Source organism: Chlorocebus sabaeus, chromosome 12, assembly GCF_047675955.1.
Source record: "Chlorocebus sabaeus isolate Y175 chromosome 12, mChlSab1.0.hap1, whole genome shotgun sequence".
Taxonomy (NCBI): Eukaryota; Metazoa; Chordata; class Mammalia; order Primates; family Cercopithecidae; genus Chlorocebus; species Chlorocebus sabaeus.
Window position 1 is genome coordinate 3,903,835 of NC_132915.1, and position 19,208 is coordinate 3,923,042.

General features: G+C 41.0%; 1 protein-coding gene across 1 annotated transcript in view; it reads right to left on the reverse strand.

The window, feature by feature from the left end:
• The window catches only part of MFSD14B (major facilitator superfamily domain containing 14B), a 77,117-nt gene that overhangs the window by 41,003 nt on the left and 16,906 nt on the right, over window positions 1-19,208 (reverse strand). The window lies entirely within an intron of this gene.

A 19,208-nucleotide genomic window follows, 5' to 3' on the forward strand; every position in this document is an offset into this window, starting at 1 on the left:
CCTACCACTGCACTCCAACCTGGGTGACACAGCAAGACTCTATATCTCGAAAACAAAAAAAAAGAAAGAAAGAAAAGAGAAAAAGATTATAGACTTTTGATCTGTCCCATCAATGCAAATCACTGGAGCTTTAGTAGAAAATCAACTGGGTCTTCAAGAGACTGAGGTTTCAGGATCTGACTGCTCTGTCCCTTGCAAATTATGTGTTCCTTAGCAACTTCTCTAGGGCTGAAGTTTCTTTACCTACATAATAAGAGAGATGGGTATGGGTATCACATGCTCAAAGGCCTGAGGGACAGCTCGGACCACTTTAAATCAGTATGGAATATCTTGAGATATCCCAATTCCAGAGATGTTTAGAAGCAGAGGATGAAAAGTGTGCAAAGTCTGTGCATGCTCTTATTTATCATCTCTCCCACAGATTACTGCAATGACCTGTTAACCGTGCCGTGACTCGTTTTCCCTGTCCCCTCCAAACTTATGGTAACATTACACTCAGAGTGAACTTTTTAAAAATACAAATCTTATTCCATCACTCCTATGGAAAACTGCAAAAACAAAGAGCTACAAATTGCTCTCATCCCTGTACACACACAATTTTCACAATATGACTTTGCTGCCAATTCCATCAAAAGGTTCAGTCTATTTCTCCACGTCCCTAGATCAAAGCTGGTTTGACAACTTCCTGTAACCAACAGTCAGGTGAAGTGAAAACACGGATTTCTGAACCTAGATTGCCAAAGATCTTCAAGACTACCACAAGGAGAAATCTCTTCCTGCCACAGGAGTATGAGAGCATAAGAAACTCTCCCTATCAAGGCCTCACAGACAAACCAGTTAACAGCCATCACCAACTGTCAGACATAGGAGCAAGGCCATCTTAGATGACCCAATTATAATCAAGCCTACAGGTGACTACAGAAGCATGAGACACATTGAGAGAAATCAGTGAAGAACTCTTGCTGAGTTTCACTCACACCACTAACCCAAAGAATTGCAATAAATGCTTGTTGTTTTAAGCCATTAAGTATTAGGGTTGTTTCTTATTTAGGTTTTTTTTTTTTTTCTGAGATGAAGTCTCGCTTTGTTGCCCAGGCTGGAGTGCAGTGGTGTAATCTCATCTTACTGCAAAGTGATGGGATTACAGGCATGAGCCCCCATACCTGGCCCACACTCTTTTTAATAGCTAACTACTCAGCATCTCACTGTAAGAATGTGCCATAATTTTAACCATTCCAATATTGATAAGAATACATAGAATTTTCACTTATTTAAAACTGCTGCAATTAATTTTTTAAATTTTGAAATAATATTAAACCTACAGAAAAGTTGCAAAAACCAAGAGTTCCTGTATATCCCTTTCACCCAGCTTCCCCAAATGTTAAAATCTTCTATAACCATGGTATAATTATCTAAAACAGGAAATTAGCATTGCTACAAAACTTTAATCTACATACCTTATTTGAATTTTGCCATTTTTCCCATTTTCTTTTTCTGGTTCAGAATCTAATCAAAGATTTAACACCGCATTTAGTTCTCACATTTCTTTAGGCTCTTCCAATCTAAGTCAGCTCCCAAGACTTTTATTTTTTTACTTTCATGATCTTGATACTTTCAAGGAATACTAGTATACTCTTTACCAATAATTTTACATAGCGTCCCTCAATTTGAATTAATCTAATATTCTCTCATGATTAGATTGAGGTTATACATTTTATTTTAAAAAAATATGTCACATCTCATAAAATTCACCATTTTCAAGTGCACAAGTCAGTGGTTTTTAGAATATTCACAAGGTTGTACAACCATCACCACTATCTAACTCCAGAACATGTTTATCGCCCCCCAAAAGAAGCCCTACACCTATTAGGAGACATTATTTATTTCCTTCTCTCCCTACTCCCCCCTCAGAACCACTAATCTACTTTCTGTCTCTATGGATTTGCCTATTCTGGGATTATACATAAACAGAATTCATAAATGGAATCACATAACATGTAGCCTTTTGTGTCTAGCTTCTTCCAATCAGCATTTTTTCAAGGTTCATCCATGTTGTAGCATGTATCAGTATTTCATTCAATTTTATAGCTAAATAATATTCCGCTGCAACAATATACTGCATTTTGTTTATCCATGCATCAGTTCATAGACACTCAGGCTGTTTCCATCTTTGGCTATTATGAATAATGCTGCTATAAACATGGATATAGAAGTTTTTGTATGAACATGTTTCCAATTCCCTTGGCCATACACATAAGGGTGAAAATGCTGGGACTATTAATATCCTTTTATTAGCATTCTAGGATAAATTTCTAGAAGTGAAGTTGCAGGGTCAAAGAATATATACATTTTAATTTAGAATCCAATTATAATTTAAAAGTTTCACTAATTATAAGTCAAAAAATACTTTATCTTATGTCACCTAATCAACTAATATCTCTAACATATAAAAAGCTTCTAAAAATGTTAAGCAAAAGACTAACAGCCCAATAAAAAGATAGGCAAGAAATACGAATCAGTTCACCGAAGAAACCAAATGTCCCTTCAGTAGTCTCATTTGTAGTAAGAAAAATACAAAATTAAGCTAAATTCAAACACAAGTTCTCAGTATCAGACATTAAAATTTCAAACATTTATAAACTTCTATTGATGATGCAATTGAAAAGAAACAAAAACTGCAAATAGGAACTAAAAATGGTACACCACTATGGAAGAAAATGCGGCAACATCTAGACAAATTACATATTTATCCTTTGAAGCAACAATTCTCTTTATCCCTAAACTATGAGATGCCATATGCACAAAGCTAAAACAATGTAACAGCAAAAATTAACTCTGGGCCAGGGGAAGTGGCTCACACCTATAATCACAGCACTTTGGGAGGCTGAGGCAGACCAATCACTTGAGGTCAGGAGTTCATGACAAGCCTGGCCATCAAAGTGAAACTAGAAATGCAAAAACTAGCAGGGCATAGTGGCGGGTGCCTGTAATCCCAGCTACTAGGGAGGCTGAGGCAGGAGAATGGCTTGAACCTGGAAGGAGGAGGTTGCAGTGAGTTGAGATCACGCCATTGCACCTACAGTGTCAATAACAATTTAAAAAAAGAACAACTTACAGTCTCATTAACAATTTTTGGGGGAATACCTGTCCCGCCATATCCTAAGACTACATAATAATTTTTAAATTTTTTGACAGGTACAGTGGCTCATGCCTGTAATCCCAGCACTTTGGGAGGCAAGGCAGGCAGTTCAGGACCAGCCTAGCCCACATGGCGAAACCCCATCTCTACTAAAAACATAAAAATTAGCCAGGCATGATGGCGAGCAACTGTAATCCTAGCTGCTCAGGAGGCTGAGGCAGGAGAATCACTGGAACCCAGGAGGCGGAGGCTGCAGTAGGCCGAGATCGTATCACTGCACTCCAGCCTGGGGGGACAGAACGAGACTCCGTCTCAAATAATAATAATTTTTAAATTTTTCCTAATTTGATTTTTTTAATGGTTATCTAATTTTATTTTGTATTTCCCTTACTCCCAATGAGGCTGAGCTTCTTTCCTATGATTAGGAATTTGCATTTCTTTTTCTGTGAATTGCCTATTCATCTTCTGTCAATTTTGTATTGGTGACCTTAATCTTTCATATTGATTTATAGGACCCTTTTAGAATCAATATTAAAAAGATTTATACAATGCAACATCAAATTATCATTCTCAGCCAGGAGTGGTGGTGTGCACCTGTAGTCTCAGCTACTTGGAAGGATCACATGAGCCTAGGAGTTCAAGTCCAGCCTGGGCAACACAGCAAGAACCCCATCTCTTAGAGGGAAAAAAACAAAACAAAACAGGCCCAGTGCAGTAGCTCATGCCAGTAATCCTAGCACTTTGTGAGGCTCAGGTGGCAGGTGGGAGATTTACTTGAGGCTAGGAGTTCAACAGCAGTATAGACAACATAATAAGACTCGATCTCTCCCAAAAATTTAAAAATTAACCAGGCATGGTGACATGTGTCTGTAGTACCACCTCCTCAGGAGGCTGAGGCAGGAGGATCGCTGGAGCTCGGGAGTTTAAGGCTGCAATGAGCTATGACTGCGCCACTGCACTCTAGCCTAGGCCACAAAGTGAGATGCCAGTCTCGTTTAGGAAAAAAAGTCATCATCCTCACCTACCAGCATCGATACTCTCTAAAAATAAAAGCACAAATACACAAATCAACAATAGCTAAAGACTTCAATACCCATTTTCAGTAACTGATAGAACAATTAGAAGATCAGTGAGAAATAGAAGACTTTGGTAACACAGCGTACTAAACTCAACAGACATTTATTGAACACTCTTCCCAACAAGATATAAATTCTCATGTGCACATGAGAAGACTGTAAAACAAGTTTGAATGAATTTAAAAGGAGTTAATTTATATAATTTATACAAACTATGTTCTTGACCACACAGAATGAAATTAGACATCATTAACATAAGAAAATTTGGAAAATTCATGAATATTAAAATATTAAAACATACTCCTAAATAATAGATAAAAGAAATCACAAGGAATGTTACAAAACTTTCATTTGAACAAAATGAAAACATGACACACCAGTTGAATGCAGCTTAAAGCAACGCTTAACGGGAAGTGTACAGCCGTAGATATGTGGTTATAAAAGATATCAAATCAATAACTTAACTTTCCACCCTAAGAAACTAGAAAAGAGCAAGCTAAACTCAAAGCAAGAAAAGAAAGAAAGATCAGAGCAGATACAAATGTGATACAGAATAGAAAAGCAATACAGAAAAATCAACAAAATCAGGTCGGGTGCAGTGTGAGCCTAGCACTTTGCGAGGTCAAGGCGGGCAGAACACTTGAACCCAGGAGTTAAAGACCAGCTTGGGTAACATGGTGAAATCCTGTCTCTACTAAAAATACAAAAACAAAAGAAAGTTTACCCAAGGATGGTGGCACACACACCTATAGTCCCAGCTATTTGGGAGGCTGCAGTGGACGAATCGCCTGAATCCGAGAAGTTGAGGCTGCAATGAGCCATGATCATACCACTGTACTTCAATCTGGGATAAGGGAGTGAAACCTTGCCTAAAAAAGAAAGAAAGAAAGAAAGAAAGAAAAAAAAGGAGGCCGGGCACAGTGGCCTGTAATCCCAGCACTTGGGAGGCTGAGGCAGGCGGATCACGAAGTCAGGAGATCGAGACCATCCTGGCTAACATGGTGAAACCCCATCTCTACTAAAAATAAAAAATAAAAAATAAATTAGCCGGGCATAGTGGCAGACACCTGTAGTCCCAGCTACTCGGGTGGCTGAGGCAGGGGAATCGCTTGAACCCAGGAGGCGGCGGAGCATGCAGTGAGCAGAGATTGTGCCACTGCAATCCAGCCTGGGCAACAGAGCGAGACTCCGTCTCAAAAAAAAAAAAAAAAATGGAAAAAGGAAAGGGAAAAGAAAAATCAACAAAAAAAATCAAAAATTGATTTAATGAACATATCAAACTAATGGACAAACCAAGAAAAGAGGAGACCTGAATTACTAATACCAGAAATGAAAGAGAAGATAACAATGGTCAACCTTACAGAAATGGCAAGGATTATAAGGTAGTCTTATAGACAATTAGCCAACAAACTGGATAAATGAAATAAAATGGACAAACTCCTAGAAACACATAACCTACTAAAAATGAATCATGAATAAACAGAAAATAAAAATAGACCTATAACCAGTAAGGAGACTGATTCAGTAATCAAAAACCTCCCAGAATTCCAGCAAAGAGTTAAAGAATTAAACCTCTTCCTAAGATATGAAGAGGAAGGAGCACTTTCTAACTCACTCTCTGAAGCCAGTATTACAGTAGTTGCCCCCTTATCCAAGGGAGACACATTCCAAGAACTGTAGTGGATGCCTTGAAAAGTACCAAATCCTATACAGCTGTTCCTCCACTTACAAAGGGGTTACGTCTCAATAAACCAACTATAAGTTGAAAACATACTAAGTTGACGCTTCAGACTTATGACATATTCAACCTATGATGGGCTTATCCAGACAACACAATCATAAGTAGAGGTGCATACTGAACACATACTGCTTTTGCATCAAGGTAAAGGTGAAAAATCTAAGTTCAACCATCAAATTTGGGACCATCTATATATACTGTTTTTTCCTACATACATCTATGATTAAGTTTAATTTTTAATTAGGCACAGTCCTCATGTGCTTTTGGTCATTATTAAATAAAATAAGGACTACTTGAACACAAGCACTGTGATACTGCAGTCCATCTGATAACTGATGGCTAACTGACTAACAGATGGACAGCATATACAGTGTAAATGCTGGACGAAAGGATGGAGCAAGATGGCACAGTATTTCATCACACTACTCAGAATGTGATGTGCAACTTAAAACTTACGAATTTTTATTTCTGGAATTTTCCATTTAGGATTATCAAACCTCAGCCCACTTCGGGTAACTGAAACCTCAGAAAGCAAAACCACAGAAAGCAAAATCACAGATCAGGGAGTACTGCCATACTCTAAAAAGGCCAGACAAAGACACTACAAGAAAACTATAGGGCCAGGCACACTGGCTCACACCTGTAATCCCAGCACTTTGGGAGGCCGAGGCAGGTGGATCACAAGGTCAAGAGTTCGACACCAGCCTGGCCAACACGGTGAAACCACGCCTCTACTAAGAATACAAAAATTAGCCAGGCGTGGTAGTGCGTGCCTGTAATCCTAGCTACTCAGGAGACTGAGGCAAGAAAATTGCTTGAACCTGGGAGGCGGAGGTTGCAGTGAGCTGAGATCACACCCCTGCACTCCAGCCGGGGTGAGAGAGCAAGACTCCATCTCGGAAAAAAAAAAAAAGAAAAAGAAAAAGAAAACTACAGACCAATTTCCTTATGCACATTGATGCAAAAATCCTCAACAGAATATTAGCAAACCAAATTCAACAGTTTATTAAGCAGTTTATTATGGTTATACACCATAACCAAGAACTTATTCTAAGACTGTAATAACAGTTCACCTATGAAAACCAATCAATGTGGCCGGGCACGGTGGCTCACGCCTGTAATCCCAGCACTTTGGGAGGCCGAGGTGGGCGGATCACGAGGTCAGGAAATCGAGATCATACTGGCTAACACGGTGAAACCCCATCTCTACTAAAAATGCAAAAAATTAGCCGGGCGTGGCGGCGGGCGCCTGTAGTCCCAGCTACTTGGGAGGCTGAGGCAGGAGAACGGCGTGAACCCGGGAGGCGGAGCTTGCAGTGAGCCAAGATCGCGCCACTGCACTCCAGCCTGGGTGCTGAGCGAGACTCCGTCTCAAAAAAAAAAAAAAAAGAAAGAAAGAAAACCAATCAATGTAATACATCACATTAAAATACAGAGGAAAAACCCACATACTCCTCTTAATTGACGAAGTAAAAGCATCTGACAAAATCCAACACACTTTCATAATAAAAACACTTAGAAAACTAAGAAAAGAATAAAATTATCTCAAATAATAAAGGCCAAATATGAAAAACCCACACTTCACATCATATTCAATGGGGAAAGGCTGGAAACTTTTCCTCTAAGAACAGAAACAAGACAAGGATGCCCACTTTCACCACTTCTATTCAGTATAATACAACACTAGAAATTCTAGCCAGAGTAATATGGCAAGAAAAAGAAAGAAACGGCATCCAAACTGGAAATGAAGAAGTAAAATTATCTCTGTTCACAGATGACAAGATCTTGTAAGTAGAAGACCCTAAAAATTCCACACACAAAAAAACCTGTTACAAATAATACATGAATTTAACAAAGTTACAGGATACAAAAATCAACATTAAAAATCAGCTGCATTTCTATACACTAAAGATTACCAATTTTAAAATGAAACTTAAAAAATTCAAATTGGGCTGAGTGCAGTGGCTCACACCTGTAATCCTAACATTTTGGGAGACCAAGGCAGGAAGACAGCTTGAGCTCAGGAATTTGAGGCCCTCCCAGGCTACACAGTGAGACCTTGTCTCTACTAATAATCAAAAAACAGCTGGGCATGGTGGCTCACGCCTGTAATCCCAGCATTTTGGGAAGCCGAGGCAGGCAGATCACTTGAGGTTGGGAGTTCGAGGTCAGCCTGATCAACATGGTGAAACCCTGTCGCTACTAAAAATACAAAATTAGCTGGGCGTGGTGGCACGTGCCTGTAATCCCAGCTACATGGGAGTCTGAGGCAGGAGAATCGCTTGAAGCCAAGAGGCGGAGGTTGTGGTGAGCCGAGATCACACCATCGCTCTCCAGCCTGGGCAACAAGAGTGAAACTGTGTCTCAAAAAAATAAAATCATCAAAAAACTTACACATCTGTGGTCCCAGCAACTCAGGAGGCTGAGGTGGGAGGATCACTTGAAACTGGGAGTTCAAGGTTGCAGTGAGCTATGATCACCCCACTGCACTACAGCCTGGGCAAGAGTGACACCCAGCCTCAAAAAAAAAAAAAAAAATTCAAGTTGCAATAGCATCATAAAGAATAAGTTACTTAGGAATAAATTTAACCAAGAAAGTAAATGATTTCTATGCTTAAAACTTTAAGACACTGCTGAAAGAAATTAAAGAAGGTATAAATAAACATAAAGACAACCCATGTTCATGGATTTAAAGACTTAACATAGTCAGGGTATCACTGTTACCAAAAGTGATCTGCAGATTCAATGCCAGTCCTATCAAAATCCCAACGATTTTTTTTTGCAAGAAGAGAAAACTCCATCCTAAAAATAGAATCTGAAGGGACCCCCAAGAGCCAAAATAATCTTGAAAAAGGAAAAAAAGTTATCTCACACTTTCTGAATTCAGAACTTACTATAAACATATGGCAATCAAAACAGTGTGGTTCTGGCATAAAAACAGACATACAGACCAACGGAATTAAAAGCCCAAGCAGGGCCTGGCGCAGTGGCTCACGCCTGTAATCCCAACAATTTGGGAGGCCAAGATGGGCATATCACGAGGTCAGGAGATCGAGACCAGCCAGACCAATATGGTGAAACCCCGTCTCTACTAAAAATGCAAAAAATTAGTTGGGCATGGTGGCGAGCACCTGTAGTCCCAGCTACTTGGGAGGCTGAGGCAGGAGAATGGCATGAATCTGGGAGGCGGAGCTTGCAGTGAGCCAAGATCGCGCCACTGCACTCCAGCCTGGGCGACAGAGCAAGACTGTTGCAAAAAAAAAAAAAAAAAAAAAAAAAAGGCCCAAGCGGGCCTGGCAGTGTGTCCTTGTATTTCTGCCTACTGAGGAAGCTGAGACAAGAGAATCACTTGAGCCCAGGAGTTCAAGTCCAGCCTGGGCAACATGGCAAAAAATAAATTAAAAGCTTGGAAATAAAAAGCCCGGAAGTAAATACATATATGTAACAAATGATATGCAACAAGGGTACCAAGACCATTTAATGAGAAAGGAAGGACACTCTCTCAGCAAATGGTGATGGAAAAACTGGATATCCACATTAAAACGAATGAAGTGGGATCGCTACCCTAAACCACATATAAAAGTTAACTCAAAATGGACCAAAAATCTAAACATAAAAGTAAAACCTATGGAACTCTTAGAAGAAAATATGAAGGAAAGCTTCATGGTATTGGATTTGACAATAACTTCTTGGCTATGGCACCAAAAGAACAGCCAACAAAAGAAAAGACACATAAATCAAACTTCATCAAAGCGAAAAACCTTCGTATATCAAAGGATACTATCGAGACAGTGAAAAGGCAACCTACAGAATGGCAGAAAATACATGCAAATCACGTATCTGGTAAGAGATTAATACCTAGAATATATAATAAACTTTTTCAACTCACAGTCAAAATAATAACCTAATTAAAAACAGGCAAGGAAATTGAACAGACCTCTCTAAAAGAGATACACAAATGGCCAAGAAGCACATGAAAAGATACACATAGGCCAGGCGCAGGGGCTCATGTACATATGTAATCCCAGCACCTTGGGAGGCCGAGGCAGACAGATCACTTGAGGTAAGGAGTTTGAAACCAGCTTGGCCAACATGGTGAAACCCTGTCTCTAGTAAAAATACAAAAATTAGCCAGGCATGGTGGCGCATGCCTGTGTGCCTAGCTACTCTGGAGGCTGAAGCAGGAGAATTGCTTGAACCCGTGAGGCAGAGGTTGCAGTGAGCCGAGACTGCACCACTGCACTCCTGCCTAAGGGACAGAGCAAAACTCTGTCCCACCCCCAAAATAAAGAAAGAAAAAGAAAAGATACACATCACTAATCATTAGGGGAATGCAAATCAAAACCATAATGAGATATCACCACATACTCATTAGGATGGCTACTGTCTTAATCTGTTTTGTGCTGCTATAACAGGATACTTGAGACTGGGCAGTTTATAAAGCACAGAAATTTATTTTCTCACAGTTTTGGAGGCAGAGAAGTCCAAAACAAGGTGTTAGCATCTGGGGTGGACATTCTTACAGCATCCTCACAAAGCAGAAGGTGGAAGGGCAAAAGAGGGTGAGCCCTCTCCCACAAGCCCTTTTTAATAGCAGCATTATTCCATTGATAATGGTGTAGCCCTCATGACATAAATCCTTCGCAACAGGTACCATCTCCCAATACTCCTGCATTGGAAATTAAGTTCCCAACACATGAATTTTGGGAGACACATTCAGACTACAGCAGCTGTGATTTTTTTTCTTCAATAAGAAAATAAGTACTGGCAAGAAGAAATTAGAAGCCTTGCACACTGTTGGTAGGAATGTAAAATGGTACAGCCCCTATGGAAAAAGTTTGGCAGGTACTCAAAAAATTAAAAATAGAATTACTTCATGACCCAGCAATTCCACTTTTGGGTACATATTCAAAAGAAACAATAGCAGGGACTTGAACAGATTTTTATACACCCATATTCACAGCAGAATTCTTCACAATAGCCAAACAGTAGAAGCAACCCAAGTGTTCATCAACTTATGAATGTTTACACAAAATATGGTAATGTATACAATGGAATATCATTCAACCTCAAAAAAAAAAAAAAAAAAAAAGGAAACTCACTGTCACAACATGGATGAATCTTAAGGACATTGTAGTAAGTGAAATAAGCCAGTCATGGCCGGGCACGATGGCTCACACCTGTAATTCCAGCATTTTGGGGGGTCGAGGCGGGTGGATCACCTGAGGTCAGGAGTTCGAGACCAGCCTGGCCAACATGGTGCAACCCCGTCTCTACTAAAATACAAAAAAATTAGCCAGGCGTCGTGGCGGGCACCTGTAATCCCAGCTACTCGGGAGGCTGAGGCAAAAGAATTGCTTGAACCTGGGAGGTGGAGGTTGCACTGAGCCAAGATTGTGCCATTGCAAAAAAGGAAGGAAGGCAGGGAGGGAGGGAGGAAGAGAGGAAGGGAGGGAGGGAGGGAGGGAGGGGAAAGAAAAGAAAGGAAGGAAAGGAAAGAAAGAAAGGAAAGAAAGAAGAGGAGAGAAGAGGAGAGGAGAGGCCAGTCACAAAAAATCAAGTGTGGGCCGGGCACGGTGGCTCAAGCCTGTAATCCCAGCACTTTGGGAGGCCGAGACGGGCGGATCACGAGGTCAGGAGATCGAGACTATCCTGGCTAATACGGTGAAACCCCGTCTCTACTAAAAAACACAAAAAAACTAGCCAGGCGAGGTGGCGGGCGCCTGTAGTCCCAGCTACTCGGGAGGCTGAGGCAGGAGAATGGCGTAAACCCAGGAGGTGGAGCTTGCAGTGAGCTGAGATCCGGCCACTGCACTCCAGCCTGGGCGACAGAGCGAGACTCTGTCTCAAAAAAAAAAAAAAAAAAAATCAAGTGTGGCATAATTTCACTTATATGAGGTACCTACAGTAATTAAATTCATAGTAAGTAGAATAGTGACTACCAGGGACTAGAGAGTTACTGCTTAATGGGCACAGAGTTCAGTTTGGGATGATGAAAAAATTCTAGAGACAGACTGTGGTAATGAGTACACAACAATGTGAATGTACTTAATGCTACTGAACTATGTTATGTATATATACTAAAATAAAAATAAGTAACTCAAAATACATCATGGACCTAAAAATAAAATGCAAAACTATTAGCTTCTAGAGGATTATCAGGTGAAAATATAAGTGACCTTGGTCACATGGTTTCAAGATAAGCCTGTAGACACAAAACTAAAGTCATGTCACATGCAAGAAAAAGTTGATATATTGGACTTTACTAAAATTAAAAACCTCTGCTCTGCAAAAGACACTGGTAAGTGAAAGAAAAGATAAGCCACAGATTGGAAGAAAGTATCTGCAACAATCTTATCTGATAAAGAACTTCAACCAAGAACACAGAAAGCGCTCTTACAAGTCACTAATACCACAACAACCGAATTTAAAAATCGGCAAATGATCTGAGAAAAGACAGAGACGGAGAGTGACAGTTAATGGATAGAGATACAGACTCTTTTGGGGGAGATGAAAATGTTATAGAATTAGATAGTGATAGTTCTACAACACTGTGAATATATATAAAAAAAAACTCTACTGTATACTTTTAAAATGATGAACTATATGGTACATGAATATATATCTCAATTTTTAAAATACAATAGAGAAAAAAGAAAGGAGAGATTCCTTTTCTGCCTCTGGAATACTTTAACTGTATGTGAAGCCTAGAACTGACAGAGGCGTGTGAACCAGAGCAATTCCATCTTGAATAGGAGCTGGGTAAATGAGACTGAAACCTACTGGGCTGTATTCCCAGACGGTTAAGGAATTCTAACTCACAGGATGAAGATAGGAGCACAAGACACAGGTCATAAAGACCTTGCTGATAAAGCAGGTTGCAGTAAAGAAGCTGGCTAACACCCACCAAAAACAAGACAGAAACAAGAGTGACCTCTGGTCATCCTCACTGCTATACTCCCACCAGTGCCATGACAGTTTACAAATGCCATGGCAACATCAGGAAGTTACCCTATAAGTCTAAAATGGAGAGGCATGAATAATCCACCCTTTGCTTAGCATACAATCAAGAAAAAGCCATAAAAATGGGCAACCAGCAGCCCTCAGGGCTGCTCTGTCTATGGAGTAGTCATTCTTTTATTCCTCTACTTTCCTAATAAACTTGCTTTCACTTTAGGGACTTGCCCTGAATTCTTTCTTGTGCGAGGTCTATCCAAGAATCCTCTCTTGGGGTCGGGATTGGGACCCCTTTCCTGTAACACAACTACGGCAGCCACCTTGAGACCATGAGAGCCAGACAAATCAACACACTGAAGATGGAAAGAACCTGGTCCTTGACGCAAAATCAAGGACCACTCCTGGAACTGTCTTTCCATCAGATTTCTTGTTAAATGAGGTAATAAATCCCAATCATAAACAAGAAAAGGGGGGAGGGGTAACAGGATCGCAACAGTCTCCTCATAGACGATACACAGATGGCAAATATGCCTATAAAAAGATGTTCACTGCCAGGCACAGTGGCTCATGCCTGTAATCCCAGGACTTTGGGAGGCCGAGGCGAGCGGATCACCTGAGGTCAGGAGATCGAGACCAGTCTTACCAACACAGTGAAACCCCACCTGTACTAAAAATACAAAAAAATTTGCTGTACATGGTGGCTGGCGCCTGTGATCCCAGCTATTCGGGAGGCTGAGGCAGAGAATCGCTTGAAACCTGGAAGGCGGAGGTTGCAGTGAGCCAAGATCGTGCCACTGCACTCCAGCCTGGGTGACAGAGCAAGATTCTGTCTCAAAAACAACAACAAAAAAATCAGCCTGTGTTTGAGGGTCCTCTTTTCTATTGTAGTTGACCCCGCACGAAAGAGCGAAACTCCATCTCAAAAAAAAAAAAGGTAGAAAAGATGTTCATTATGTGTCACTGTCATTTTAAAATACAAACTAAAACGAAATTGTGAGAAGGATGGACCTGAAATGCATAAATGAAAGAAGCAAGTCTGAAAGGCTACAAAGTGTAAGATACCATTTAAAGGACATTCTGGAAAAAGCAAAACCATAGATAGTACCAGATCAGTGGTAGCTGGAGTTGGAGGGTAAGGTTAAACGGATGAAGCACAGGACACTTTCAGGTAGTAAAATTGTTCTGTATGACATTTTAATGATAGGTAAACAGCATCACACATTTTTCAAAACCAGCAGAACTTCAGAGAACAAGAGTGAGCCTCAGTACATGGTAACTTTTAGAAAACATTTCAGAGGTGGGGAATCCCAGGATAGAATGCAGAATGTAGCAAAAGAATCTAATTGTAGTACAAACACATGAAACAACCTTCACTAAAGGGGGTACGGGGGAAGGCAGTGATCCAAGTAACTTTGGGGAATAGTGGAGTCTTTTTTTTTTTTTTTCTTTTCACTTGGAAGCTGGAAGCTGGAATTTTATCATAGGCAACAAACATATTAGTTGTTTTCTTTTTTATTTTAAAGACCAGAGGCAAAAAAGCTGCGCATAAATGAAACTGGCTCAATTTCCCCATAGAAATTATATTTACAGGTCTTGAATAAACATAGAAACTCACTCTTGGCCGGGCGCCGTGGCTCAAGCCTGTAATCCCAGCACTTTGGGAGGCCGAGACGGGCGGATCACGAGGTCAGGAGATCGAGACCATCCTGGCTAACACGGTGAAACCCCGTCTCTACTAAAAAAATACAAAAAACTAGCCAGGCAAGGTGGCGGGCGCCTGTAGTCCCAGCTACTCGGGAGGCTGAGGCAGTAGAATAGCATGAACCTGGGAGGCAGAGGCTGCAGTGAGCCGAGATTGCACCACTGCACTCCAGCCTGGGCAACGAACGAAACTCTGTCTCCAAAAAAAAAAAAAAAAGGCTTTTTCTCTGGCAATACTCAGCTCAGTGACTGGCTTTCCATGTGGCGAGAAACAGGACCTAGATCTACCACCTGGCATTTCTGCAACTTAAACAACTGTTACGCTATAGTTGAAAGTTGTACTCCACGGAAATAAAGGTTAACAATTCTGAAACCATGTATACTGTGATTGACCAATTAAATAAACTGGATGGCAGATGGTGGAAGCCAGGTTTCCACTGCTGGAGTGGAAGGTTACAAATAAGAGAAGGAAGCAAGAATGATCCATGTAATCATGAATTAGAGTTGGACACATCATTATAAACTCATTTTTAATTTCATATAGATACACATGGTCACAAATTGAAATACTTACAAATGTGTGTATTATATACATGTGTTTCCTCACTCTATCAGCTGAAAGAGCCTAAAAGAAATGACACCCTAGAAACCCAACAGCAATAAGCACATCTAGCGTGACATCTCGGTTTCAAATGCCATTCTCAAATAAAAGAAACCAAGGCTCCTTGGAGAAACAGCTAATTCTGGGACTAGAGTGGGAAATATGTAAGAGGAGCGTGGAGTATCTTGTAATCCCAGAATATAAGCATGGCAGGCCAGGTCTCACTAACTCAGGCCTCCAAAACAACTGTTTCTGTACAGACTGAGTAGTTAAGTTAAATTTTAAAAGCTGAAAGAGCCAGCCAGGCACAGTGGCTCACATCTGTAATCCTAGCCACTCTGGGAGACCAAGGTGGGCGGATCACCTGAAGTCAGGACTTTGAAACCAGCCTGGCCAAAATGGTGAAACCCCATCTCTACTAAAAATCCAAAAAATTAACCAGGCGTGGTGGTAGGTGCCTGTAATCCCAGTTACTCTGGAGACTGAGGCAGGAAAATCGTTTGAACCCAGGAGGCGGCGGTTGTAGTAAGCCAAGATTGCACCACTGCACTCCAGCCTCAGTGACAGAGCGAGCCTCCATCTCGAGGGGCGTGGGCGGGGAAGAGCCAGTACCCTTCCGCAAAGGCTGGAATTTAACAAAAGCCCACCAAGAGTTTTGCCTAGGCCTTTCCTGGGCCTTAAAGCAGGACAAAACAATGAAGGGATTCTTAAGGCCCATTTAGGATTAAACAAGTTTTCCTGTGGGTCTAAAGAAACTTCTCAGGCCTCCACAAACAAGTGTATTGGCGTATAAAGGAACTCCCCAAACCTCCGTGATTTAGCAGGACACAAGATAAGGGTAATCACCCCAGCACCTGGACCCATTTAGATTAAGTAAATTTACTGAGGCTCCAGAGGAAGGTCTTCAAGACTCAGACCTTAGTTACGGACTAAAGGAAGTTAATCATTTATGTCTTTAGATGAATGCACACTTACAGATAGATATATAACTTAGAAAGTATATAAGCTATGTAAACTTTGTGATATTGAGTTGGCCTGGTGATAACTTTCAGGTATTCTCCCTGTAACCCATCGCAGAAATAAAAACTCTCTTCCTCCCCAGTTCATCTGCATCTCGTTATTGGGCCACAAGAAACAGCAGCCCCACCCTCAGTTTGGTCCGGGAACATAAGTGTTTAAAAAAAAAAAAAAAAAAAAAAGAAGATGGGGTATATACGTCAAAGCACTCCCAGTGGCCAAAGCTAGAACAATTTGAACAAGAAAACAAAGCAATATTGGATTTGGGGATAATCCCTCTGTCGCCCAGGCTGGAGTGCAATGGTGCAATCTCACTTCACTGCAACCTTCGCCTCCCGGGTTCAGGAAATTTTCATGCCTCAGCCTTCTCAGTAGCTGAAACTACAGGCGTGTGCCACCACACCTAGCTAATTTTTGTATTTTAGTAGAGATGGAGTTTCAGTATGTTGCCTGAGACTCAGTATGTGGTCTCAAACTTCTGAGCTCAGGCAATCCATCTGCCTCAGCCTCCCAAAGTGCTAGGATTACAGGTGTGAGCCACTGCACCTGGTGCCAACCCCACTTTGAATAAATAGAACCCAATGCAGAGTTCACAAATACCAATTATATGGGTATATTACAAATGTACCCATATAATTTATTATCTGAGAAGCTGCTGACATCCCATGACTTTCCTGAGCAGAGGCAGGTACTTCACTACCATATCCCTGCAGCTTCTTTTCCATTTAGCAAACATCCTCCTCCTATAATACACAACTCTCTCAAAGACATGCTCTAATAGTATTTCTCTAAATGCATCCTGAACTCAGAGATAACAGACATTTGTTGTGGCAGAAAAGACTGGCTTCCTACACTGCCCACTCCTCAGCTACTCAGGAGGCTGAGGAGGATCGCTTGCTAACATCTTCTCAGTTTTGTTCATGTTTCATTAACTGCATGCTTAAGCTTACCATGGTCACCATCTTGACACTGCAGGCTAGAGAGCTCACTAGGTCCTGAAGCTGAATCTAATTCAACCATAGTAATTCCATGATTTAAGACAGGAATGAGCTACATGGTCCAATTGTGGTCAATGAGATATAAGGGAAAACATGTGGGAGGGCTTATGGACAGTTTTTCACTCTCTAAAGGATGCATGACAAAACAGTATTACTTCCAGTATGGGGGCATTGCTATGTAATGATATGCTAGAGTTGCTCAGTCATCTTAAGACCACAAGGGGTCAATCCTGAAGATCAAAAGCCAGCACACTGGGAAGAGCAAATAAGAATATAATGAGTCTAGGTCCTTGGCAATATCATTAAGCTGCTGTGCTAAGCACTCTATTCCTGGAGTTCTTATGTGCAATAATAAATCCCCTTATTATCAAATACATCAGGTATAGGCATTTTGCACAATGCTAACTTATTTAAAATGAAATATTCTTTTTATTTTTATGAGCAAGTTAAGAAATCAAGAATATAACTGTCTAAACTGTTGACTCTACTGTACTTCTAAACAAAAAAAAATATATTATTCTAAAATATATTCAAATTGAAAACTGGTGCTTCCCTAATTCGAACATACTGCCACAAGGCCAGCACGGTGGTTCATTCCTGTAATCCCAGCACTTTGGGAGGCCGAGGCGGGCGGATGACTTAAGGTCAGGAATTCAAGACCAGCCTGGCCAATATGGTGAAACCCCGTCTCTACTAAAAATACAAAAATTAGCCAGGTGTGGTGGCACAAGCCTGTAGTCCCAGCTACTTGGGAGGCTGAGGCAGGAGAATCACTTGAACCCAGGAGGCGGAGGTTGCAGTAAGCCAAGATCACACCACTGCACTCCAGCCTGGCAACAGAGTGAGACTACGTCTCAAAAAAAAAAAAAAAAAAAAAACAAAACAAAACAAAACAAAAAACATTGCTTTTAAATACAAAGAAAATACTCCCACTATACTGCAATCTTTCAGTTCAATTGAAGATCTTGAGACAGATGTCACACATTTAACAACAGCTATAATCTTCCTTGAAGGCAGTCTAAGGAGTCTTGAGAAGTCAGGGTGTCAGGGTGGAGCTACAGTTAAGAGAAGGTACAAGGCATGTATATAGTCTGAATGCTGAAAATAGGAAGCCCAGCACTGGGAAGGATCAAGAACAAGTATCAATAATAAGGATGAACAGTGTGTATCAGGAGAGCAAAATAACAGAAATGTCAGCATTCCCAAGGGTTTCTTTAGAGTGTCCCTTCTCCCACCCCTCAATCCCCTGCTCTCTTTCAATCGTATGGGCTCAGTTGACACTACAACTTTGATACAAATAACCAGTGTCTCTACCTCCAACATCTCTCCCTGATTCCTATCTCTAGATTTTCTCACCATCCAGCCTCAAAAACACATGTCTGGAAAAAAGAAAGGGAGTTGTGGGGAGGCGCAATGGTTCATGCCTGTAATCCCAACACATTGGGAAGCCAAGGCAGAAGGATCACTGGAGCCCAGGGGTTCAAGACCAGCCTGGGCAATTTAGTGAGATCTTGTCTCTACCAAAAAAAAAAAAAAAAAAATTTTTTTTGACATGGGGTCTCACTCTGTTGCCCAGGCTGGAGTGCAGTGGCATCATCTTGGCTCACTGCAACCTCCACCTCTTAGGTTCAAGGGATTCTCCTGCCTCAGCCTCCGGAGTAGCTGGGACTACAGGTCCCCACCACCATACCTGGCTAGTTTTTTGTATATTTAGTAGAGACAGGGTTTCACTATGTTGGCCAGGCTGGTCTCAAACTCCTGACCTCAGGCGATCCGTCTGCCTCAGCCTCCCAAAGTGCTGGGATTACAGGCCTAAGCCCCCATACCTGGCCAAAATATTTTTTAAAGAGTTCACATCCAAGGGTAGTCAGCACTCTCAAAGTCAACAATACCAAAAGAAAACTAATCATAGTAATTAATTTCTCCTCCTGACTTCTCTAGTGATAGTACTGTACTGATTTTTTACCCGATTAGATTTTCT